Below are 25,661 nucleotides of genomic sequence, written 5' to 3' on the forward strand. Positions count from 1 at the left end.
GACTTATAAATTCTTCCTAGACTTTTTTTTGAAAAATAATTTTTCTAAAGTAACTTTTAGTTTTTTCTGTCTCCTCGGCTGTGGCAGAATGACTGAGCTTTAAATTGCCTGTGGTAATGAAAGGTGACATCAGGTGAAACTAGAATTTAGCATTTGGTCTAATAAAATATTTTGTGGGACTCTGATATCTGTATACAGACACCAGAAAGAGTAGGAGTCTGTTGTGAAAGGTTTAGAGAGTGGCATGTGGACCCATTTGAAAATTAGAAGAAAAATCTAAATTTGTCTTTCAAAGAAGGATATTGAAGGGATACCTAGTATTATTTTGCAGAGAAGAATGCGTTGTAAAGCGTGATCTTATCATGCTCCAAGAGTCCTGTTTGGACTTTTATGGTTTATTTTTTGCTTTACTTTTTTTCTTGCTGCCGTGATGTGGTTACTGTGTACAGAGTCAACGAAATAAGTTAAAGGTTGTTTAGTCGTGTTACTGGAATGAACAAATGAATGAGAAAAACAGTATAGTTTTAGGGCTTGGTTACTGATTATAACTGAATGGCATGTGTCAGAATATTGAATCAATATTCTGGGTCAGAGACAGCAAAATGATTGACTGCCAGTTTGATTCCAGAGCCAAGGTGGCCAACACAGCAGGGGCAAAGTGTGTAATGCATAGACAAAACTAAGAAGTGAATGAGTAAAAGAAAATATGTTTGAAAGATGCTTCCCTTTGTGGCCTGTTTTTTTTTTTTTTTTAGAAATATTCTACATATATGCAGCTGCTAAGTGGAGGCCAACTGATTAAGAAAGGATAGGTTTCTGTTTGACCCGGTAGAAAATACTCTTTTCTAAAAGACAAAAATTGTGTAAGCATTTCCTACATCAGGAATCTGAGCAGATGAAATTATACCTCTGGATGATTAAGCATCAGCAGCTTTTTAAAGTCACTGGGATCATTTTGTCTTTGCTTGGGATATGATATGCTAAATTTTGATATATATAAACATATTTTGATAAGTTTTTGTTCCAGTTTCTCTATTTAACTCAATAGTAACTTATTGTATATTCCCTTTTTCTGGTATTTTTTCTGTAAAATTCTTAATAGGTATTATCCTTGACAATAACTGGCATTTGCCTTAGTTTTTACCCATAGTGTCAGTCCAAAGGCTTGTAGGAGTTTATTGATACCATAAACGTTTTTGTCCAGTCACCAAAATCCTTATTGGAGGTTGATAGATAATGCTGTCTCTGCCATCATGCTTTCTTCAGCATCTCAATTTCAGATGGCTTTAATAAGTTTTCTCTTAGGGACCAACAGCAAGATATAAATTGTTTATCCACTTTGAAAGAGTGGTCAGGGAATTTTCTCTGAAATACAGTGAAATCTTATTTCCTTCCAGACTTAGTTGTTCACAATATTCAGATATCCAGCAGAACACAAAAATGTTAATGTGTACTAATGTAGCACACCTGCTTTGATGTGGTTGATAGTAACTGTATGGTCAGTTATGATCATATTTATTCTATAGTTTTTCTCCTCTGATTGTCAAAATTCTATGCTGTTTCCTTGGCAGAGAGACTTCTTCTGACTGACCTTATTACCAGAGTATATTCTATTCTTTCATTACAGTTAGCTTCTGTGAAGCTCCAATACTTTATCAATGCAAATTATTCCTCTCTAGTGCTTCAGACCCTGCTTAGTGTGACCTGGAGGCTGAGGGAGGTGATTCTGCCCCTCTACTCTGGAGCTCATGACACCCCACCTAGAGAAGAGTTTTCAGGTCTGGGGTCCCCACATAAGGTTGGTGCAAGTCCAGAGGAGGCTTGAGAAGATAATCAGTGTGATGGAGCACCTCTCCTGAAGACAGGCTGAGAGAGTTGGAATTGTTCATCCTGCAGAAGAGAGAGCTCCAGGGAGAGTTTAGAGGACTTTTCCAGTACCTAAAGGGGCCTACAGGAAAGCCGTAGAGGGACCTTTTACAGTGGCATATAGTGACAGGACAAGAGGAAATGGCTTTAAAGAGAGCAGGTTTAGCTTAGATACTAGCAAGAAATTCTTTACTGTGAAGGTGGTAAGACACTAGAACTGGGTGACCAGAGAGGCTGGATGTCTCATCCCTGGAAATGTTCAAGTCCAGGCTGGATGGGGCTTTGAGCAACCTGGTCTAGTGGAATGCCCATGCCAGGGGGGTTGGAACTAGATGATCTTTGAAGTCCACCTCCCACCCAAGCCTTTCTATGATTCTGTGTTGACAATAACACTATGAATCTGGTGAAAGCATTACAAAATTTTCAGCAAAGGTAGAATCAAGTGGGTCTGGAGATGTATCCAGCTGCTTTCTTCAGTCCAGTGAAAACGGGAGCACTACTGTTGCCAGCAAGCTTTCTCGTATAGACCTCTGTCGTTCTGGAGCAGAGGCCAGAAAAATGACACCAGGTTCATTCACCAGCTCATCACACTGCCCTTGAGGAACTATTACAGCTCAACAGATTAATCAGATAGATTAATACTCCTACTCTCTGGTGACTACCAGTGATCTGTTTTGATGGTTCTTATTCTGGCACTTATCCCACTGAAACCTTTTTCCATGTTAAAGTGGAACTAATTAATTCTAGGGCAATACTTTGAGGTTACTTTCAGGTTAACAGTTCAGCCGGTTCATGTCTGGATGCTCTAAGTTCCACTGAGATAAACCAATTGTCCAGACAGTGTAGTAAAGTTACCTTGCTATTGGATATATAACCTTTTAAATAAGTGGCATCATAAGTAGTTATAGTCTTAAACATTTATGGTTCTGAGCTTCATGGTTTGGTTTTTCTGTCGTGAAGATGTCGTGTTTGTCTTTTACTGAAGATCGCCTGTATTTCTTCAGCAGTACATTCAGGTAGACAGCATTCTTCTGCACAGGGATCATAATCTGCCACGTGCTAATAGCACATGTCACTCTACTCCAGAAGTGGCATCATTGTGGTGACCACCTTTAAAACAGAGTATCTATCATATGATAGCAGCTGAGAGGCATGAGGGTGACATACAACATTGTACAACAATAAAAATGATACTGTGGGAATTACGTACAATCTTTAGTCAGGCTGTCCAAGCTCTTTTTGCAGAGAGATAGTAATATAGATGACACATTTGTAGCAAAGTAAGAAATAAACCTGCCATTCTTCTGCAATTATCAAATAATAAAAACTTATGATTGTCAGATAATCAAAATAATCACTGCACCTCAACCATAAAACTTTACATTAAGGTATTGATCATTATTATTTTTTTCAATCCTGTATTAAAGATATTTAAATATTTTCCAGTGTTGTATTATTCTGACAGCCTGGCCTAAAAGTTAATTGCCTCTTTAATTTTTGAAAATATGATTATGAAAAATGTTATCCTTTCATTAGTTCCAGAGAAAATGCCATGGTGGAAGATTTTACCAATATAAGTCTCCTCTAAGGAAAAGCATTTTAAAAGAACCAGATTGGCAAGCTGCTGTCTTGATTGCTAAACCCAAGTTCAAAAAATTCTAATTTGACTTTAGGATAGGCACATTCTTACAGAAAACACACAAGGTTTTGCAGTGATTTATATACTTATTTTGCCAACTCAATTGTGTGATGTTCAATATCTTGAAGAATGAACTCCCTAGGATTAAGCACTTGGTAGACTTGAGCACCTCTTTGTTCTCTCAGATTTTGTGCTTAATTAATTTGCTACTAATTTTTGAGTGTTTTTTTTTTCTTGCATTGTGCTGCCATTAGTAGATTTATTTCTTATTGTTTTCTTTTTTATTTGAGCATACTATACTTGGAGCTCTTAGCATATTTATTCTGTATTAGATACCAGGCTGACAAAAGCCAACCCCAAAGGGACTCTGCCATTTCCAGTTGTGTCTAAAGTAATCTCTGTGCAGTTGTGAGCAGGAACTGTCCCCAAAAGCGCTGAGTTGATCCTCGTGGCTGGGAAACTGTGTTACAGTGGTTTGATGGTTTGTCATAACTGAGTAGCAAAAGGACAGAAGGTCTTGAAGATGAAGTATATGATCTTACAATTCAGTCAGCAGAAATAAGGGTATTCTAGAGAAAATTTAAATAAAGTGGGGGAGATTCAGTCATTCCTAATCTCCACTAGATTGACAGCAGTATTTCTAGGTTATGTATAGTTTGAGGCAAGGCAGGGTCCATTTTTGCCCTTAGTTGTGAGGGAGCAATATACCCTAAGGTATCTAATGCCTTCTCTAAAAGAACCAAAACCTGTGTTCCAGAAAGAGCTTGGATCAGTTGGCAAAGATGGTGACATTATATGTGGCTTTGTTGACCGTTACCCTTCTGAAATTATCCAAAACAATGGACATTTCCATGTTTTATCTCATTTTTCAGGTGATAGCCACTGTACTGTCTTGTATATTGCCTTGAGATTGTTTCCTTGCTTCAGTGTGATCCAGCCTGCTTTCCAGTTCTCACAACTTGTAAAAATGGCTATAGTGCAACAGAAGCTGAACAGTCTCCTAAATCTCCTGGCAACGTTGCTGCGAGAAGAGATCTAGTCATTGTTCTTGCATTGTACTTCTTGATACTTCTTGGTATCAGACTGCAAGGGAAAAAATAGCACAGTGCATGATCCAATGGGATCCAGCACACAGCTAATCTGAGCTACTATGCTGTATTTCTGGAGTGATGAGTAATCTTGAGGGATTCACAGAAAGCAAGTTGGGTTGGAAGGGACCCTATGCTTTTACTCAGAACATGACTAACTTTAAATTAGATCAGATCAGCCAGAATCTGGTCCTCTTGAGATTTGACGTTCTCCAGGAATGGAGGTGCTCAGCCTCCCTGGGCAGCCTGTCCCAGGGACCAGCAGTGTTGAGAGTGATACCCGTACTATGCCCTGTCCTTCAGCATGGCCCCCAAACACACACTTTTTTTTTTTGTTATAGAGATGTGGTGCATTTTATGTTTTATTGTCATACAGGAACAATAGGGAGCAGGTAATATATGATTTGCAAGATACAATTTTGGAAAGTACTCTTTTGGCCTGGGGTGAGGACATGTCTATGTAACTGTCATGGTGCACAGTAGTGAAAATCTGGCACCTCTGCCTCTGAGAGAGGATCACTTTGTTCTTTCTGGAATTGACACTAATGGAAAGGTGGAGAAAAACTGATGCATAAGCAAACAATAGTTATATTCTGAAAGGAAATGACAGTAGTGAAACATATTTAGTATAGCAAAGAGATTGCCAAGGGAGGACATTGTTTATTTGAGGTTCTTGAAAGCTATAGACATCAAGGAAGCAGAGAAATTCTTCAGAGGGGAACATGGGAATGTTTCTAATGGTTTCAGAGAATTAATGGGATAATAAAATAATTAAGAAAGGAGAAATTTCACCTGAGGCTGTCAAATTTGACATAACTGATAGGAGATGGAATTTCCTAGGTTATACTTGAAGAAGAATTAATTCAAGAAGTGTCAATTGGCCAATAAATCATTTCAGTTGGAAATGCAGAAGAGGTCTGTAGCTTGCACAAGAAAAATCTGTTTGTTTTTGTATGTGAAAAGATCACTGCACAGTATGCCAAACTCTGTTTAAATGTTGGCAGACAGGACTCTCTGAACAAAGACTGTTTCATCACTTTAAGCACAGGCATCTTGTGGATTACTGTGGAGCGTGAATTTTATTTATTTGTATTTCAGTTGTTTTCTCTCTAATTTTGCAATGAATTTTCCAAATGTTCTTTTTCTCTTCTATAATTTGTATTTTATTTTCTCAACTTCATGTTTTTCACAAACTAAAATCAGCAATAAGGCAAATATTTGGCTAAGAGCTTTGAGTGAGTCGTTATTATTTCTGGACATCTTTATTGCTACCCTCTGTATTTAATCTTCCTTTTCTTCCCCTTCCCTGTTATATTTCTGTCATCCAAAAAAGGAGTTAAACTGGATAGGATATGGGTTGACTCCTGCTGTCTGATTTTTTAGATATTTTCTCTCTTCAGAAGGGTTGCAGTTGTTTTTATTTTGTTTCTGCTTTTTCAGATGAGAAACTACCACAAAACATATCTGCGAGAACGATCCCTGGTTTTCTGTGGTGCATGTGATATTCTGCAGCAGAGATAATACTATCAATACAATGCTACTTCTCTCAGTGGACTGAGAGTTTTGTTATTTCGGCTTCTTGTCTGTGTAGTTTTTCTGCAGTTTCTGTTGTGGTCCCAGACTTGTGACAAGGGCTGAGTTTGCCACTAAAGAGGATCAAATCACTGGTTTACTTTGGAGGAAAGGTAATTTCCAAGCTGTTTTTACTTGATCTTTTACTTATGTCAGGTTTTAGTAACTCAGAGAGCCTACTGGATTTTTTGGAGTCTGCTGTATTTACAGCTGGTGTCGGTGTTACCAGTAAGTAGCCAACAAGGCCACTTGGAGTGGAACAGGAGTGACATTATCAGTTACATTTCTCCTGTCTGGGCTTGCAGGCAAGAAAAGTACACTCACTTGTCTGAGCTAGTGTAGGAGGTTGTATGTGTACATAGATAAGAAGAAATTACTTTTATTTATGGGGAGAAATCCTTCTTCCATTTGAAACTGGCAGACTGAGCAAAACAGTTGCAGTTCTCCGTCAGTAAATGCAAGATTGACGCCAGTCTTGCCTCACGCAAACCTTAAAATAGTTATTGCAAGACAAGGCAATTTCTGTTCACTGGCTGGTTGGCCAACATGGACATGGTTTCAGCTGCTTCTTTGAAATTCCCATTGAAAATGTTTGAATTTAAAATGAGGCAATGTTTTAAGAATACTCATTTTTGCATTTGTCCGTTGTGTTGGTATGGTAGAGCAAGTATTGGTAGCAATTTTGTAGCAATAGTTTACTTTTCATTTCCTTGCTGTGCAGTAGGATTAGTTCTCTTCTGTGGCATTCTCTTCTACTTGAAAAGCTTGACACTAAGTGGATATATATTTTTAAATATAGACAGGAAAGCTATTATTTTTTATTTAGCTTTTACTGTGTAATGGAATTTGTGACAAGGTTATTTGCTTCAATATAATTTTGTGTACTGATTAGTGTTCTTTGGAAAGGGCCTTGAGGCGTGTTGCACGAAAGATGCTATATAAGTAGGGAATGGAAGGGTAAACGACCTTCATTTAAATGCAGTCAAGTAATCATTATCAAAGTTTTAAGCAATTTGAACTGCCTAACAGGAGGTACGATGACAATAATTGCCAATGTCCTTAAAGGACAGCTGTACCCATTTGATCACTGCCACATGCTTGAAGTTCATAAAAAAGAAAACCACTTTGCACAATCTCTGTGTTGTATTTGAAGATAACTATTTTAAAAAACAAACCAACCAACCAGACAATCAAAGAAAAAAAAAACAAAACACCAAACCAAAAACCAAACCCAAACAAAAAAACCCCAACCAATGAAAACTCAAAAATCCACCCCAAACCAATCAACAGAAAAAACATATTTCAAAATTGATATCTTAAAGGTCTCTGCATGTAAATCAACAGAGTTTTACCATACAATGGTGTAGGTGCCAACACCAGAAGACATGAGTGAATGATAAAGTTAAAAGAAAGAAAAAAGTGCATTGGTATTTAAGTAGGAGTGAAGCAGGCAGTGTATATGTAAGAAGGAATGGTTCTGCCATGCAAATGAAAGGAATGCTGTGCTCTGCAATGTTGTTCTGAGATTAACCTTTAGGTAACTTGGGTCAAGGAAGTGAGTTATGCTGAAGGACTGAGAGAAAATGTATTCGTATTTCTATTTACTCTTTTCCATATCCAGAATCATCTTGAAGTATACCCCCATATGGACATGCACAATCAAAAATGGATTTTGCCCATTTTCTGAGGTACATGTAGTGGAGCTTGGCCCAGGTTGGAAGTAATAGTTAGTTTCTTAGTGTGGCTCTGAGCCAAGTTAATATTTCCTGTCTTTATCTTAATGTTCTTATCACTGGCCTAGTCCCACCAGCTTTCTACAGGCTAAGAAGAGCTCTGTAACCCTTCTGAGATGGGTACATAAAACACATAAGGGCCTAGGGAATCTCTAAGTCCAGTCTGCTACTGTCACTATATATTATAATATAAAATGATAAAGCTGTGTCTTAACATGAGCTAATTATTTTTGTCCTTCAGGACTCCAGTTGGCTGTTCAATAATGTTATTGCCCTGGGAGTTACAAATCTTCTAATTTGCAGCATAAAAATATTTATGGCTGTTTTATACTTATTTGTTCTTGTGCCAATGTTGTCTTTTTGACTTCAATAGTTCATCTCCAGTGTATATGCTTTGCTGATTATATTTTTACAGAAGAGTCATATTCCTATTCAGTCTTGGCAGGGTAGATCAAGCCAATGTCCTTTATTCTCTGTGGATGTACACTCTTCATTCCCAGTGTCATTCCTATAGCACTTCCTTGCCCGTTTTCCAGTTTAAATTAATCTTCTCTGAATAAAATCAGAATTACTGTTCTTGTGAGATTTCACTCTGAAATCACATTAATACTATCTGGTAAAAAATATTCCTGTTTGTATTCTGCAACTGCATAGCTTGTTTTCATATTTACATCTAATTAGTTGGTGAAAGCACATCTTCCAATCAGTTTATACATTTCAGAGTTTTTTACTTTTTCTTTCTTAAGTTTTAACTTGTACCTTTTTTTTTTTCACTGTTGTCTTATAGTTGATAGTAGTACTTTCTCTTCATTACCTTTGCTTACTTGGACCATGGTATTTTACTAGTATAATATTTTGATTTTTCTTTCTACTGGTGGTATCTCCTAATTTTGTGTCATCAGCAAACTTCCATTGTGTCTCTACTGATGTCGTATTCATACTCAGTGATGAAGTTAGGGGAGTTTTGCAGACTGATCTATGAGGAGTTTCATTACCAAGCTTCCTTCAGTTCATTAGATGTCCTTTCAATACTGTCATTATATTGCTTTTAATATTTCCCTGATTTACAATTCTTTTGCTAATTCCAATTTTCCCGCTGTAACAAGGTAATACACAAACAGAGAAACATATATATGTATGTGTGTGTATATATACATATATACGTGTGTGTATATATATAAATATATATATACATATATACGTGTGTGTGTGTATATATATAAATATATATATATACACACACACGCGTATGCTGATGTGCAGTTAGATGATTCAGTCATTTCCTTTGCATAAAACCAGCCATATTATCAAAGAAATTAGCTTGGCATAAATTGCCTTACATCAGCAGTTATGAGCTTCATCCCATTCTTCAGTTATATCTACATATGTATTTAAGCATTGAATTAATAGAAGAATTATTGTTTGGATCAATTTACCTCTTCTGCCTCCTTAAATACCGGTGACTCCCCCTCAATTCCCGCCAAGTCCCGATAAAACTGTGGAGATTTAATGAATAATTCCTACAACTGCTCCAGCACACTTCATTTTTTTCCCCCCATGTCTATTATTTTGACATGACCTGAGTGTTTTAGCCAACCTATCCCTTTTTATGTTTTCACAGTCTATAACATCATCAGACACCCCTTTCCATCTATTTTTGTTTTTCCTGAAGAACGCATGCATTTTGGTATCTGTGTTCCAGCCCTTCTTGCTGTTTCAGTATATTTTGCTTTCCTGTAATAGCTTTATTCATCATGCAGCACTCCAAACTTTCCCATTTTGTTTAAGAACACAAGTAGCAGAACAACAAATCTTAAAAGTATTTCTTACTGATTGGATCCAGTTCCCTAACCAGTCTATTCATGAACCATGCTATCTAATTGACGATTATTTGCATGAAAATTAGTATTTTCTTCTAGGTGTCCTTGTATTCCCCCCTGTGTTCTTTAAGCCATTATTGTGACTCTGTTTTTTTTTATTTTCCCCTTCCTTTGAATCAAATCCAGATGTTGCAAATATGTGCTTCTCCCAACAGTCTTCCTTTCTTTTCTAGTTTACCACAAATATATGCATAGATGTGTGCTCATTAATGAAAGGAAAACTCTCAATATAAATTTAGGGAAATAGTATGTAGATACAAATTGTACTGCAAAGTTAAAACTAAAAATTTGTGTTCTGGAAAGTTTTTTTGATAGCTCTTACTCTGTTTTGGACTTCATTTTTTAAAAACTAAAATAAATTCTAGTGAAGACTTCTGGAGAACTTGGAATATGTCTCATTGTGTTTTAGGTTGACCTACCATGTATCTTGCACATGAAAAAATAAATAATATATAGGAAATTGACATAGATATTTCATTGTCGCAACTAAGTAACCTAATGCCAGTGAAATTCTTCAAAGTTTTGCTGTTCCTCTGGAGTCTCCCAGGCTACATCCATGTAAATTAAATGGAGCCAGGGCATACACTCAAGAGTGGACTGAAGACCACTAACCTTCATTCTGTGCCACTTGTCTTCCAGGCTGGAGACTCGGACCTGGCCCACTTTATTTGTTAGTAGCTAAGAAGTTATTTCTTGAGATAAATATTTGCCAAATAAGTTCCTATCTATATGTCTCACAGGAAATATCTTTCCCCCACAGCTAGATGTAAAAAATACTTGTTTTATTCTTGATTAGTAAGAAGGACTGATAGTAATCATGGCAGGTGGGAAGGGTTTGGGATGAACATTTATATCTGAGCTGTTAAGTTTTCCAGCCTTCAGCCTACTTGGATATCAGTTGTATTTACTTATTGTGTAGAATGGGGAGTAGCAAGGAAAGTATTTTTTTTCCTCAATTTCTGTCAGAGAATCACTGTCCCAGGCTCTGTGTGAGAACTGGGGTCCTAAGTATGTTGTTCCTACATATCTGATGAAAAAGCACTGTTCTAGTTTTCATTCTTTCTGTATGCTCACAACTCTTCTCCACAAATTGTTCATACCAAAGTCATCCTCTTTGTATCTTACAGTCTTTACCATGAGAAAAGATGCTGCTGTTCTCTCTGGATCATCAGGAAGCCCTCTTCTCTGTCCTCTTGAGAAATAAAGCTAGCTTGTTCTAAATGAATGACTTGTGCATGCAGAGGGAGGAAAAAGTAGCACAGTTTTTAGTAGAAAGAAAAATAAAAGAATTTTAGGATGCTTCTTTGAACCAAACAGATTTTGCTTGAGCCTCCTGAGATTTTCTTACCACTGTTTTCCAATGAAGCTGTATTTACAAGATTATTATAGCGTCAAAACTCAGCTGCATTTAATTCCACTGGATTGCACTTTTGTTACTTTGAGCAGACACTGATGTGTATATCAGCTCAACAGAGTTCTGATCGAGATTTAAGAAACAAACATCGTAAAACAAACATGTCAGTAAAAATTCAATTATAAGTCAAAATGTCTTGTTGTTTAGATTGAGGAAAAAGAAAGTGAAAGCTAACAAAAGAAGAATATATGTATATTTTTAGCCACAAAAGGATTTTATGCATTTTTCTGTGCTACAGTGCTGTATTATCTCATAGAACAGGTGAAAAAAAGAAATACTGCAAAGAGTAACTTGTATGAGGACTTTTTTATGTATAGCTAATTAACAAAGACAGTTCAGATGCTTACAGAGCTAACACAGGTAATTTTAGTAAGAAAACTGCAGAAAAGCAATAAATAATTAGAGTAATGATAAAATTCTATGCCTCCACTGGGGGGTATCCTTTTCAAAGAGCAAATAGCCTAATCCAAAGTTAAAAAATGTAGAAATGGAGAGAAAAAATTTAAAATTACTATTGGACTTAAAGTCTATGCAGTGCCATGGCAACTTTCATTCATGCCCAAATAGATTTTGGAGTCTCCTTCAATGAAGAAACTCAAGAACTTTCTGAACACAGTCCTGTGCCATGTCCTCTGGGGTGGCCTTGCTTGAGCAAGGAGGCTGGGCCAGGTGATCTACTGTGGTCCCTTCTAACCTGACCCATTCTGGGATCCTTTTTCTTTTGAGTTCTTGCATTTGAGGAGATTCATTTGGTAGTGAAAAACTTTCTGCTGTCTTGTTTACTAGTTTTGCATCTTCTGATGTATTTAGGAACACTGCCGATAGAGGTCAGATAAATACAGTTAGAATTTTTTCACCATTCTCTTATTATATTATATATGATTACACCACAGCTATTATCTCTACTTCACTCGGAGCTACCTCTGACAATTACCTTGGTCAAAGCTGAAATTCCTGATTTCAAGTAGAGTAACAGCATTTTCAGTGGGAAACTGTTGATGATCTTGAGGAGGACTGACCACTAGGAACTGCAATTGCTCCTTAGTTTGTACTTGTCCTGGGAAAGTAACTGCTATATTTCTATTATCATGCTTAGGCATTGGGCATAATTTCGACTTTATAGACGGCACCAAAAATGTTGAACACATAAATGTGCTTAATTTAAATCATAAGTTACTTGGTTGAAGCTGAGTGTATGTCTTTTCGTGGTAGTAAACTGTGTGATAAGAGTGCAGAGAAATCTGAACCTCAATTTCCATGTTGGCAAAATCTTTTCATAGACTCAGTTGTAGTATGAGTAAGGCAAGCAGTGCTTTGAATGGATGCAGTATTTCTCACTAATGAGGTGAAAGTGAAACTAAACATGGTATTTTTCCTGTGTAAATCTCCTAATACTACAGTTATAATTTAGATGTCATGAATTAGAAGACAAACAAGTCTGTAGAGTTGCTGTGCATGAAACGAGTTATCTTATTGAGCTACATGTTGAGACTAACTCAATTTTTTTCCTGCATGTGATATTTTAGCTAAGCAGTAACTTAATTTGAATACACAAAGTAGTAAACTGGCATCTCTTGGAATCAATTGTCCTGAGACATTTAGTCAATGCTGTTTGGAAAGAATAAGTTCAATATATGCTGTCATACATTAATAACATCTAAGTTATTTTCTGGACCAAATGCATTGAAGTGTTAGTGTATGCTTTTCCTGACGTATCTGTGAGTGTTTTCCTTGTGACTGTATCTGACCATTTTTGTGATAGGCTGGCTAGTGCATGGATGGCTTTTATGTGTGCGTGGCTACATTTTATATTACCTAGAATAAACAGGGTTACATCTTAATAATGCATTAATAGGGGTTTCATTGATTATGTGTCACTCCTGTTAGTTCATAGGAGTTTCTATTAAGCATTTACTTGGGTGCATTTTCTGTGATTATGGCAAGCATTCAATGGTTGGACCTCATTCATTGTCTCTATTTAGCATTATCTCCTTTTTTATCTTTATACGTGTGTGTGTGTGAAGTGTTATTTCTCAGGGAAGTTTACAACAGTGGTAGGAATATTGCATTTTAAAAATGGAAGAAAATTTGTGCCATGTTACAGATCATACTAATAGATATGCATGGCTGTTTATTTGAGAGAATAATTTTTTTCTTAGCCATCCACAGTCATTTCAAATACAGCACGCAGTGCATCAGTTCTATCAGATACAGTGTGTAATGTGCTCACATAAGTCTCTCAAGGCACAAATCTTGAATGTACAGGAGTTATTTTATATTATAGGAATTCTAAACACTGTACTAACTGTACAGACTGTATCAATCTGGTAGTTTGGGGCCAGAATTATAAAACATAGAAGTGCAGGGCTGTGTGAAAGGTGAGATCTTTGTATTTGAATTTTACTTGAATTGATCCATAAAGTTATTTTTAGAAGTTACATTCTCATAACATCTACATAATCTGGTTTACTCTAATCTGATTTTTCCAAGCTTTTTAAGCAGTGCTGGAAATTACTTTAGGGAATAGATTTGCTTTCAAACTGAGTTTTCAAAATAAAGTTCGGGTCATTGTGTTTCTTAAGAGATTGGCTGAATGCCACTAATAGTATGTTGTGACTGTTTTTAAACCTGACAGTTGGCTACAATACACTTGAGTAACTTCCAGTTTTATTGTCAAGCCAAGGTATGATTTCAGTAGAGATGGTATCTGGCATCCACAGAAGATATTATCATCAGTTAGAAATAAGATGCACTTCATCATTTTTTGCAAGTTTACTTATTATGTTGTGCCCTGCATTTGAATTAAGTTTGTAAAATTTATTTTTTTTTAAAATGTAAGTTTGCAGTTTAGCAGCCTTTGAGGTGTGACATGAATATCAATATCGACAAAGGTCGTGGAACACATTCAGTACCCCAGTTTAGGAGATGCTTTAAAAAATGTTTTCAGATTAAAATAATTAAAATTCAGAATTAGTCCCATTGACCTGAGAAAAAACAGATTTGTTGACATAGACAATATCCTTTATTAGATTAGTGGCTCTGGATGGAACTGTTGAAGAAGTGTTTGCTTAACATCTTTTTTATAAAAGGCATATTCATTACTACCATTACTTTTCATGGAATATGGATGCAGTCAAAATGAAATTCTGTACCAGCACATTCCTGGTTGCTGAGAGATGCTAAGTGAAGAACACTACCAATAGAGAAAGTGTCACTTCCAAATCTAGTTTTTTAAACACCTCTAGAGAATCATGCCATTGCACAGACAAGAAGCCTTTGAGATCGCACCTTCACAGGCAGTTCTGTTTCTTCCTAGTTCATGTAAGATTAACAGAATTAATGGGATGACTTTTTTTATCATGCCTTACTTCCCAAATGTTAACACTTGCTTAACTGGGGGTAGTTGATATTCTTTTTTCCTGGTTGTTTTTTTTTTTAGGTCTTTAAAAAATTGCCATTTCAAATTACAAAAGTCAACATTGCTTAAAGCACATATGTGTTTCTTTTTTCCCCTACAAAATTTCATCATTGTAGAGTAAGATGTTAGGATGGTCAATCTTCACAAATGTATACTAATAACAAACCTGATTCTCCCCTGACATGTCCATTCATTTAAAGAGAATAGTGCTGCAACACAATTGCATAGTTGGGTCTAATAGTAAACTACCATGCTGTAGCTGTGTTTATAATCTTGTGAATTTAAGCTGTGCCATGGAGGTCTCCAAAACATTAAACATTTGTGAACCAATTTATTCAAACTGATGAACATCAAAAATCAGGAGACTTAAAGCTATTAAAGAGAGCAAAAGATGTAGATTTAGTTTCATAATGAGGTTTTGAAGATCACTGTTTGTGTCCTGAAGTCACATGTGTGATCTTGACTCTTCAGGAGTTGTGAGCCAGTCATTGCATGGAGGGATAGAGGGTGCATGCCTATATGTAGATAGATATAGGTACCAGATCTCATGATTTACCAAATGAGATGTTTTATTCTAAAGGACAGCCAACCTCCTGATTCCTGCCTGCAGCTGGAGTTAAGGGGGAGAAGCAGAATGCAGGGTCTGGTCCTGCATTATGTGTTTGATTCTGCCCAACCTCTGATGCTGGCACAGCCAGGACCTGAAGGACTGCAGGCTGAGGGAGATGATGTGACGTCTTGGTGACAGGGACAGTGTGGCTGACTGAAAAATTATGTGAAATAATATGCAAGTCTGACTTGCTTTTCTGGCAGAGTGGAAGTTGTTGGGATGCAGTTTCTGATGTGAAGTGAGTTAATGGTGGAGATGGGGTGTTTGTGCACAAAGCCAGGTATGGGCCTGCAAGCCCATCTCTGGCTACCATGTGCAGCAGCAGCAACAGCAAAGATGGTCATGCCTCCCATGTTACAGAAATACATTAAAATTTATAGTATTTATTTGTAAACTCACAGATCATGTGCCATACTGTGTAAAGTGTGATATTTTTTTTCCCTTCTGGTTTAATGTTCAGAGTTAGTGTCATCCTAATTAGTTTCCACTGACAGAATAAATATTGTTCCATCTGTGCACTATTACAGTCAGTGACTGAAGGTTTGAAACACTTGAGCAGTGGATATCAAGTAGTCTGTAAAGGGACTGGAAAACAACTCATTTTGGATTATTTTGCATATAACACCATTCAGAAGGAGGTTACGGGAGCAATTCTCCTTTGTACTGCTAGCATCCCAAAATTATGCCAAAATTTTGTTTCCTTTTTTCAACAGAATTTACTTGATAATGATCATGAATAATAAAATTAAAGGATTTAATGCATTATGACAACATAAAGCCTTTCTATTTTACAAGTTTACAAATATGTTTTAAAAGGGAAACATTTATTACCAAATGCTAAAAGCGGCCAGGTGAACCAATATTCTTATTTATTAGATATTCCTGAGATAAGAGGCAGAGTAACTTGTCAGGAATCTTCTTTCCTTTTCCTGTGCACTGTACCATGTAAAAGAAAATGCACATTTGCAAAAGGTAACTATTTAAGCCTTATTCCTGGAAATGTCTTTGGCTGTGATTAAAGCAAAATTAAAAAGCAAGTGAACACTGTATTTAGAGTTCATTTTGATGTTGTTGTGTAGGGCTTTCAAAAAACTAGTCAGGCACGAGAAACAGGCACATAGACTTCTCTATAAGACATATAACTGGCTTCTGGCTGCAAGTCGGTCTGACATTGAAAATATTTCTTGTAAGTAATAATCCTCTACTTAATGTGATGGAATTTTTCCAGTTCAACTTCTTGTGGCTTGATTAAACAAATTAATTTTTACATAATTGGAAATCAGCACAGCTCTTCATAAAGTTGTTGCTCAGTATTTAAAAAATAGTCTTAAAAGAACATTGACATCTCAACTATTTGAAAAGAGACAAATCCCAGGCAGCATCCTTAGGAAGTGCTATAGACTATATAAATCCGATTACCCAAGTTCTTTCTTAGCTGAAACAGAGCAGTATGTGATGTTATCTATGAAATGTATAGCTAATACCCCCGAGTATCCAAAAATATTCAGTATCTGCATATTATACTAATGAAAGCTGCTCAATCCCTTTAGATACCTTTTTTTTTTTAAATTATTCTCAGCAACATTAGTGGTAAATGTAAATACTTCCTTAGCAATTCTATAATAAGGAACTTTAATTTGCATAGGGTTGTTGTAGTTAAAGAGCATGCATTCAGCTTTGGACAGTAATTGACTGCAAATGTAATTTTCAAACATATAGAAACTTGTGCAGTTCCTGGGTGTGTTTGGGCTTTGTTTGATTTTTGGATTTCGATGGTTTTTGTGAGTGGGTTCCTTTTGTTTGGCTGATTAGGCTTTCCTATGAAGTTATGGAAAAAGTTATGACATATAAGAAATGTCTTTGCTCTTCTGTGGTTTTTAACATTGACAAATTGTACATTTCACTTTGAATATATTGGGTTTTCTCTGATAAAGAATAAAACTTTTGTATACATAAAGGAGGAAAAGCAGCATTTATTGGGAATTCAAAAATTCAACTTTCGTTACTTGAAGCTTTTGTGTTTTCTTTAGTAAATTTTGCTATACAGATTCAATTATATGACAACTTTAGAAAACTAGATCTTGTAAAAAATGTGGCCTTTGAGAAATGTTATTCTATTTCGTGTTTAAATACTTAGACTTCTGTCTTACTGAAACATATGTTCTTTGGATTTAAAAAGAGATAAAACCATGAATATTGACACAATTAGGAAATTACGATGTATCATTGATTGATAGGTAGTTGAATGAAAACAAACTGCAAGGCTTGTAGAAGTAAATGTGTATTCTCCTACTGCTTAGACAAATGCTCTTGTGTTTACCTGAGTTATAGGAGAGTTACGGAGGCGAGAAGAGGCGCCTTTCCTTTCCATGTTTAGTTTGTTCTTGTCAGTGTTCTCACAGTGCAGTCAGTCATAAACAGAACAGGCTCACCCTGAAAGAGAGAGCAATTTAAAAATCTCACAACTTATTTATGTCATCTTTACACCGGAAACAAACGAGTGAACAAATGGAAACCCATCAAAATTAAATATGTGGTGAATGGGCATGCTGGCCTTTAATGTTGACTGTCTGGCAAGGAACCCTTATTTATTTAAACTTTTTAAAAACCAATTTCTGTAATCAGCTATGCAAAAGAGATGCTGATCTCTAAGAAATAATTTAAAGGTTATAATTGGAGAAAGGCCTTTTTATTAATCTTAAATCATTTTGTTGATCCTCCCCCCACCCTTTTTTCCTCCATTTATTTTGTGCTCCCTAAAGGCCTCCTACACATTGAAGTCCACAGTGAGACTCACTAGTGGGGATGAAGCAGAGAAGCCACTGCAGGACTCCCTGTTTCAAAGCTGAACCAATATTCACCATTGACACATTCATTCATCTGTGCAGGGTCATTGGAAATCCTCTTTCTCTAGTTTTGCCTTCCCTTCAGGGAGCAATGCTTAAAAGAGCAAACCCCTGGTGTGAAGAGATAGAAGAATTCTCAGCGTGGCCAGTGGTGCCAGGAATCGAATTAAAGTTGTCCATTTGCAGATGACTGTATACTCAGCTTCCAGCATATTCAGCTGTGGGCTTGATGCTGACGTTTTATTTGAAATGTTGATGATGGCACTTGGTTGTATAAAAAAAAAATGGGGGGCAAAAAGCATTTTCTCAAAAAAAAGAGGAAAAAATGCTGAATTTCAAAATGTGTGCGGTTCCTGCTGTTCCTTTTAGGTCTGGAGGTCGTTAAGGATCACATGCCAGGGAGGTAAATAATTACAGAATTTACTTCTTTGGGTAATTTAACACTTGTCACTTATTCTGCTATTGTTGACATCTCTATTTTGGCATAAATCAGATTTTGACATTACTAAACCTGCAATTTTGTTTTTCTTCACACACATTATCTCTTCCATGTGAAAGGCACTGGGGAGACACGGGCTGCCATGAAATCTGAAATGCCTGCAGTCAACACGAAGAGCCCCTCTTTATTTCAGTTTCGTTTCCTGTTAATAGAGATGAACTTGGTGCACATTTGGGCACATTTAGAAATTGTCAAACAGAGATTCTGTAAAAGGAGTTCTAAGAATTTAAAGAAGTCTTTGTCAGTTTGGAGGATGAAAGGATAAGCATAGTTAACCGTTTGGTCACCTGCCCAAATTCCCATTCCAGCAAACATAGTCCCCACACGTGTGGGCGGTGGAGGAGTTGTCGCGGTATATCCCTGTCCTTCGTGACTGGTAGAAGGTTTAATTCTTGTGACTAATTTCAAAGAAATCTCAAGCAAAGGGTATTTCTGTGAATAACGGTGGCACGATCTGCCACCAACATAAATCGCAGTTTCTTCAAGGAGCATCAGAAAAGGAAGGTGGAAGAAAGAGTTGGAGGCTACAAATTACACCACTGCCTAATTATGCAGCTTTATTCATATGACTAACGAGATATCCACATGCATGTTAGCAACACAGAGGCCTAAATTATAGACATTCATAACAACTTGAAGAAGGGAGCAGGAGAACTGTTTAAACAATTTGAATTCTCTGTCACAGCAGCCTGTGACTTTAGATAGAGCCATCCCAGAAATACAGATTAAATTTTCCTTTTCAACTAAATCACACAGGTGATATCTTTATGCAGTGCATATAAAAGTAAGCTCATTGTTCATCCTGTAACCAGCGCTTCTATACCCAAGTATGTTAGGTGTAACAAAGAGGTAACATTACAGTTAGATATTTTAATCTAGTTGAATGACCTTACACAAGGGGAAGCATTTTTCCAAGAGGGGCAGACCAGTAATGAGGGTGAGGTGTGTCCTAAAACGCCCCAGAGCTCATTCTAGCTTATCAACTACTGCTACAATTCCTAATTTGTGGGGCACTTGTGCTTTTTCTGGGCAGTCTGTCATTTAAAGTGCTGTGAGAGACAGTTTAATCATTTTAAGAGTATGCTGTGTAACTGATCTTAGAAGTGCCCGGTACTCACCAGAGATTTATTGAAAAAACATTTGTACCATGACTGTCTTTCCTTTGAAAATAGTCCAAATATTAAAAAACGCAGTCATGCTCAGCAGCAGTTTTCATTGATGCATTTAGAGCATTCCTCCTCTTTAGCATCCAGACCTTTTTTAAAAAATGTCATTGCTGGTTATCCTCAATACAAAATGGCCCATCAAACCTACCTTGGTGCAACCTTACCTCTTAAATATCAACCCATGCCCCGTAACCATTTGTTATCAAGTACCTTTTAGTTCAGTCATGGCAAACTCAGTTTAATATATAGAAAAAAAAATGGATAGGACTCAAGGGAATTTTTAGTAAATCAAATATAGGATATTTACTTAAAATGTTTTGGATGCATTCTTGAAAAGGTGACAAAAGGTCTTTGCATAATAATGTGCCTAGATAATTATGTGCCTAATGAAAACCGTAAGAAGTTTAAAAAAAAAAAAGGAGAAGACAAGACAAACGGCTAGCAAAAAATTGAAGTAAGGTCATGGGCAAATTTAAGTTTTCCTTAACCTTAGCTTTGTACTTAGAAAATACTTGAGTATAAAGGTTCTGCCTCATTTTCCTGTCTTTTGTGGACTGAAGTTTCTAAAGGCCTCATAAATGTGATTTTCTTGTTCCTGCTGTCTGCTTTACTCTTTACTCCCAATATTAACTATATCTTCAGAGCAGCTAACCCCATATACTGTATGGTAGGTTAGGTATTCACTTGCCACTTAGCAACTGCACTGACAGACTGAGATGAGATTTCTCCACATGAATTTCACAAGCCATTGGGATTGAGTGTGTTGAAGGGCTGTGCTGTATCTGCAGCTGAATTCCTGAAGTGAGTGGCAATCACCCAACCTGGCCTTCAGTACATGAAGAAACCAGAAACAAGCTTGATAGGTGGTAGGAACAGGATGCTGCTTTGTTCACTTCAAAAACGTTTGCCGTCCTATTTTCTGACCACCCTTTAGCACTGCTGCTCTTGATTTGGCACAGCTTTAAGTTTGAGATGGAGGACAGTGCAGAAATGCATGTAAAGAACTGAGGAATGGGGAAGGGGACAAGGAGGTCATGTATGTCAGATACAGGAAGAAAGATGCATCTGAAAGGTCTGTGTCTGTTGGAGATCTCCTATCTTGTTGCCAGTGAATAAACTCTTAACATGGCTTGAGTATAAAAAGAATTAACTGATTTTTTTTTTACTTTGTTTTTACATTTTTTGTTAAAACCATATCATTCTCTAGGCAGAAATAATATAGCTGCATACTATAGTGCAGCAGGAAGGTTGCTGAAAAAAGGGTAAGAATTAGAATTTCTCAAAAGGATATGTATTCAGGATTGCAGTTTGTACTGGGATAGTCCAGAACATGGGAGTGCTTTTCTGTTTGTATGATTTTTCTGTGTGTTAATTCTGAACTAGACATTGAGCCATCACTAGAGATAAACATCATCTTTGCTCTGGGAGGGGAAATAAATATATGTGTACATTTACACGTATGTATACATGGAAAGAGAGAGATTCTCTGAATCAAAGCCTTATAATTCTTCTCTTTAAAATCCACATAAAATACAAATGCAGAATCAAAACTGTAATAGTGAGGAACATATTTCCCATCTCATGCTGCAGGGCATAAGCTAATCTGCTGCTGAGATCAGGCAGGAACCCGCCTTCAACCCTGTGTTGTTTTTCATTACACAACTGGCTGTTTGCATTATGTTTTTTATTAGAACTTGATTGTTTAATGACAAAGATACAGAGTTATGCTAAAATAAATAGAAAGCTCTGTAGTGGAAAAGGAGAAAATAGACTCAATGAAAAATAAAGACAGCTACATTCTGCTGCATTTACCCCAATCCCTCCAAAGGCTGAAAATGTGTTCCTCACTTGCACATGCATTTGCTTTATTAACCTCCATCCCCCAGAAAAACCTATAGCAGTATTGTATAGGACCTGGTGGTGTTCCTTTTGCTTCCTTCATTTCGTAAGGAAATATTTCCATGAGCAATTTCAGTTAGGGAACTGTGTACTGCACTACCTTTAAAGAAAGGACTGCTAGGCAAGTCTGTGTGTTTAAACCAGTCTGAAATGCAGGGAATATTGTCTCCCTTAAGATAAAGGATTGCAGTTCTGTTGGACAAATGTTCTCATCTGCTGCAACTCATCTATTATGTAGCTTTTGTAAATGTGTTATAATAGAATAGTAGCCTTGGCAGTCTGTAAGGTTGGTTTATGTGCAGTTGTTCGGACAAGTGATTGCTTATATTGGAACAATTGAGTTTATTTTTGGGTTGAGAGCTGGGGGGTAGGGTTTGTTCCTTTGAAAAAGCCAGAAAAAAAAGTCCATGCAGGACATCAAGTGAAACAATTTCATATGGTATTTCATCTAAGCTGCTTTCTGCTACACACACACACACAAAAGAAGAAGAAGAAAAAAAAGTAATAGATTTATAGTATGGTTTAATTTGGCAGGGACCTTAAAAGTCACCTAGTTCCAACTTCTCTGTCATGGACATGCCATACTCTTACACTCGACCACAGTGCTCAAATTACATCCAACCTGGCCTTGAAAACTTCCAGGGTTGGGGCATCTACAGATTGTCTGAGTAACTTGTTCTAGTGCCTCACCACCATTGCTGCAAAGAACATCTTCCTAATACCTAATCTAAACCTGTCTTCTTTCAGTTTGAAGCCATTCCCCTTGTCCTCTCACTACATGCCCTTGTAAAAAGTGCCTCTCCAGGTCTCTTGTAGTCTCCCTTCATGTACTGGAAAATCACCATAAAGAGAGAGAGAGAGAAGAGAGAACAGAAATCTGAGGTGTTCTGTGCTCAAAGATAACCTACAATTGTTTATGGTACCTTTTGCTGAAGGGCAAATTGTGGTTCTAGTTGGAGAAGGTGAGCTATAGTACTGTAATTTAATTGATGGAGAAGAAAGTGTCTATGCTGCTGTAGAAAGTGCCATAAATTTTGCATGGAGTCCGGTTTTTGCAATTTCTACTGTTTTGTGCTGGAGTTGTCCTGAGACAAGCCACTCCAGGGCTCCACACTGGTTTTGATGACAGCAACCATTCCCACTTGAGCTGTCATCTCCTACTTGGCCCGGTGGAGAGTCCTCAGCATCTACAGTGTGGAGGCTCTGGTTGGTGGCAGCACCTTAAATATGGGCGTTAAGGTTTCTCTCACTGTCCTTTTTATAGGATGCTGCTGCTCTTTCTGACCAATTCAATGTTTTGAGGCAAGTTCTGCCTGGAGTTCAACCTGCCCCTGTAGCTTCACCTCCTTCTCTAACTTCCTACGCTTTTGCAGTTTCTTATGCTAGTCCATACTCACGTATATATGACACACCATCTCAGGGTAGCAGCCTGGAGTAGTGTAAAATTTGATAGGTCCTAGTTCTTCAATGGAAACTCCTCTAAAAGTCAGATCAGACTTTTGTGATTGGGCTAAGAAGGTTTAGAGATATCAGGAGGAAAAATCTCAATTTCTGTTGAAAGTCAGGCATTGTTTGGGGTCAGCATCTTAGGTGAGCAGACTGGTATTTTCTAGACTTGATAAAATATAGAGGATCTGAGGCAGAAAAGTGATTGTCTAACTTGTTGTTATTGTGGTAATGTTAGGCTACGCAGGGAATACACTGAAGGTTCCCCCTTCCTTTAATTTTGTGTTATGAGTAAGAACGGATGGTAACAATAGCTTTATAATAATGCCTGAAATACCTCCTATGGATTTCTGTCAACCCCAGTTTTAAACTACAAAAAATACCATAATATATGATATTGAAGGACTTACTGATGAACAATTGATGTTTCAGAGCATCTGTGCTTAGTAAAATCAACAGTACCAAATGCATATTATGCATCTTGGACCATCGGGTTGTCACTCACAAATCATGTGAAGTTTAATGCATTATTCACAAGTACAAGAGGAGGCAGTCCAAAGCAGTTGTGGAGTCTCTGTTATTTTATTTTATCGTATTTTATGTTACATTATTTTGCAAAGAGCAGAAGCTAAGTATGTGACTTAAAGGTGCAGAGTTTGGAATTGCATGATAGGATAAGCAGCAGTCGCACTAAAAATGTTGGATCTAAGTAAAATTCAGTTTAGACTTAAGAAACTGGAAGATATTTTGATCTTAAAGCTACAAAAACCCATCTGGGAACAAGTTAAGGGTGTGGGGCTGTGTTGGGATTTTTTTCCTTTTTCCACTTTGTAGTGCAAAGAAGCACACACCACAAAATCAAATGAAACTGGCATTAATTTGGTAGTCTCAGTTCTCATTGTCCTATTGATTCAGAAAGCTGCAAACAGATACGGAGGCTTAAAGGCTGCATTTAGGGCTGCTGAAGTTTGGGGTTAGAGTATACAAAGGATGCTGTGTGAGCACTCATTCAGTAAGGAACTCTTCTGAACATCTTAACATGGAATTCCAGTATAAAAATCTTGGTCAGAGAGAACCGATCTTCATCATTTTTTTAGTGGTTTCATTATTGATTACTCATGTTTATGCACTTCTTTCCAAAGTCTTGGCCGCCAACACAAACCTTGTCCAGCAAAATCTCTAGTAAGCAAAACAACATTTGCATCCCTATGTATTTCTCCTAGTGGGAGAGAAAAAGGTTGTCTCGGTCATTTCTTATTGATAACTTTAAATATTATGTCAAGCTGAAATCAATTGTATGAGAGAACAGAAGCTATTCCTCAAGATTTACTCTGGATATTTAATTAGTTGGAGTTTATACGTGCAATTTATTTTCTTTTTTGCCACTTTCAGCATTTGTTAGGTAGTAGTATTGATGGGACTAGTGTGGTAAGGTGTACGTCTAGTAAAATGGAATCTTCTATTGATGAAAACTTAGCTTTCATGGGTGGCTGTCTTTTATGAATAATATATGTCACAATATTACATTTTCAAATCTGTGGTATTCTTTACATTAAGAATTTGGGGGGGTTTTCATGCTAAGTAGACATTAGGATTTGCTAGTATGTGAAATATATAGGAGAAACAGCATTAGCTATATACCTATATGTGTTTAAATATATATATATATATACACACACACATTTATTAGAGATCCATAATTTCATTTTGAAACCAAACAATTTGCTGATTTTTTCTCAAGCATTTTCAGCTTTTACTGTGGAAAGAGAACTGACAATTGTTTTTTCAAGTATGTCTTTTTATGGGCCATTTTTGTTCATTATTATTCAGCTGGTGACAACAACATTTATTATTTGTATATTAATGACTGGAATTCCTAAGAGATGGACAAGCAGTCAAACAAAGCTAGGTGGAATTAACTTTATGCATGCTTTGTAGTTGATACTGGACTCAGGGTACTCTGTACATTCCCTAAATACTCTGGTTAAGTATCATTTATAGACCTAATCCAGCCTCACACAGTCTTTCAAGCAGTTTAAAAATTTCCTCTGGAAATATTGAACCCTGAGTATTTTCAAATATATTTTCATGGGGCAGAAAGTCTATATTGCAGTAAATATCTATCATCACAGCTACCAATTCCTTGAGCTTAATTATGACACTACTAAATGTGAAAATCTATTCAGTGCTAGGAACACTTTTCACATTACATTCACGCTAAAGATTGGCTGTTAAGAGCTCATTACTGGTAGTTTTCTAAAGAGTGGTTTATTAAACACTGTTACCTAATAAGCATCTTTGGTGGTGCAAATTGCTGAAAACAGTAATGAGTCTGATTAGACTTCATTTCAATTACGACAGCTTGTCTACTAGAAAAAAAAAAAAAAAAGAAAAAAGGGAAAAAAAAAAGAAATCTCTCCTTGATGCTTTGGAATCTGGCTACAAGGCATTAGATGGTTTAAAAGGAAAATGCCACCTCTGTGTTTCCTTTCCACAGTTCAGTAATGAATAGAGAGCTGTCCAAGTAACCATCCAATTTAACACATTGGAAAACTAGATGGGCAGCTTTGGAAGCACAACCCTGT

At 36.8% G+C, this 25,661-nt stretch overlaps 1 protein-coding gene across 8 annotated transcripts in view; it reads left to right on the top strand.

Moving 5' to 3' along the window:
* FIGN (fidgetin, microtubule severing factor) overlaps nt 1–25,661 on the top strand; it is a 102,321-nt gene that overhangs the window by 54,997 nt on the left and 21,663 nt on the right. The gene's annotated exons all lie outside the window — the stretch shown is intronic.

The sequence above is a fragment of the Passer domesticus genome, chromosome 10, assembly GCF_036417665.1.
Source record: "Passer domesticus isolate bPasDom1 chromosome 10, bPasDom1.hap1, whole genome shotgun sequence".
Lineage (NCBI taxonomy): Eukaryota > Metazoa > Chordata > Aves > Passeriformes > Passeridae > Passer > Passer domesticus.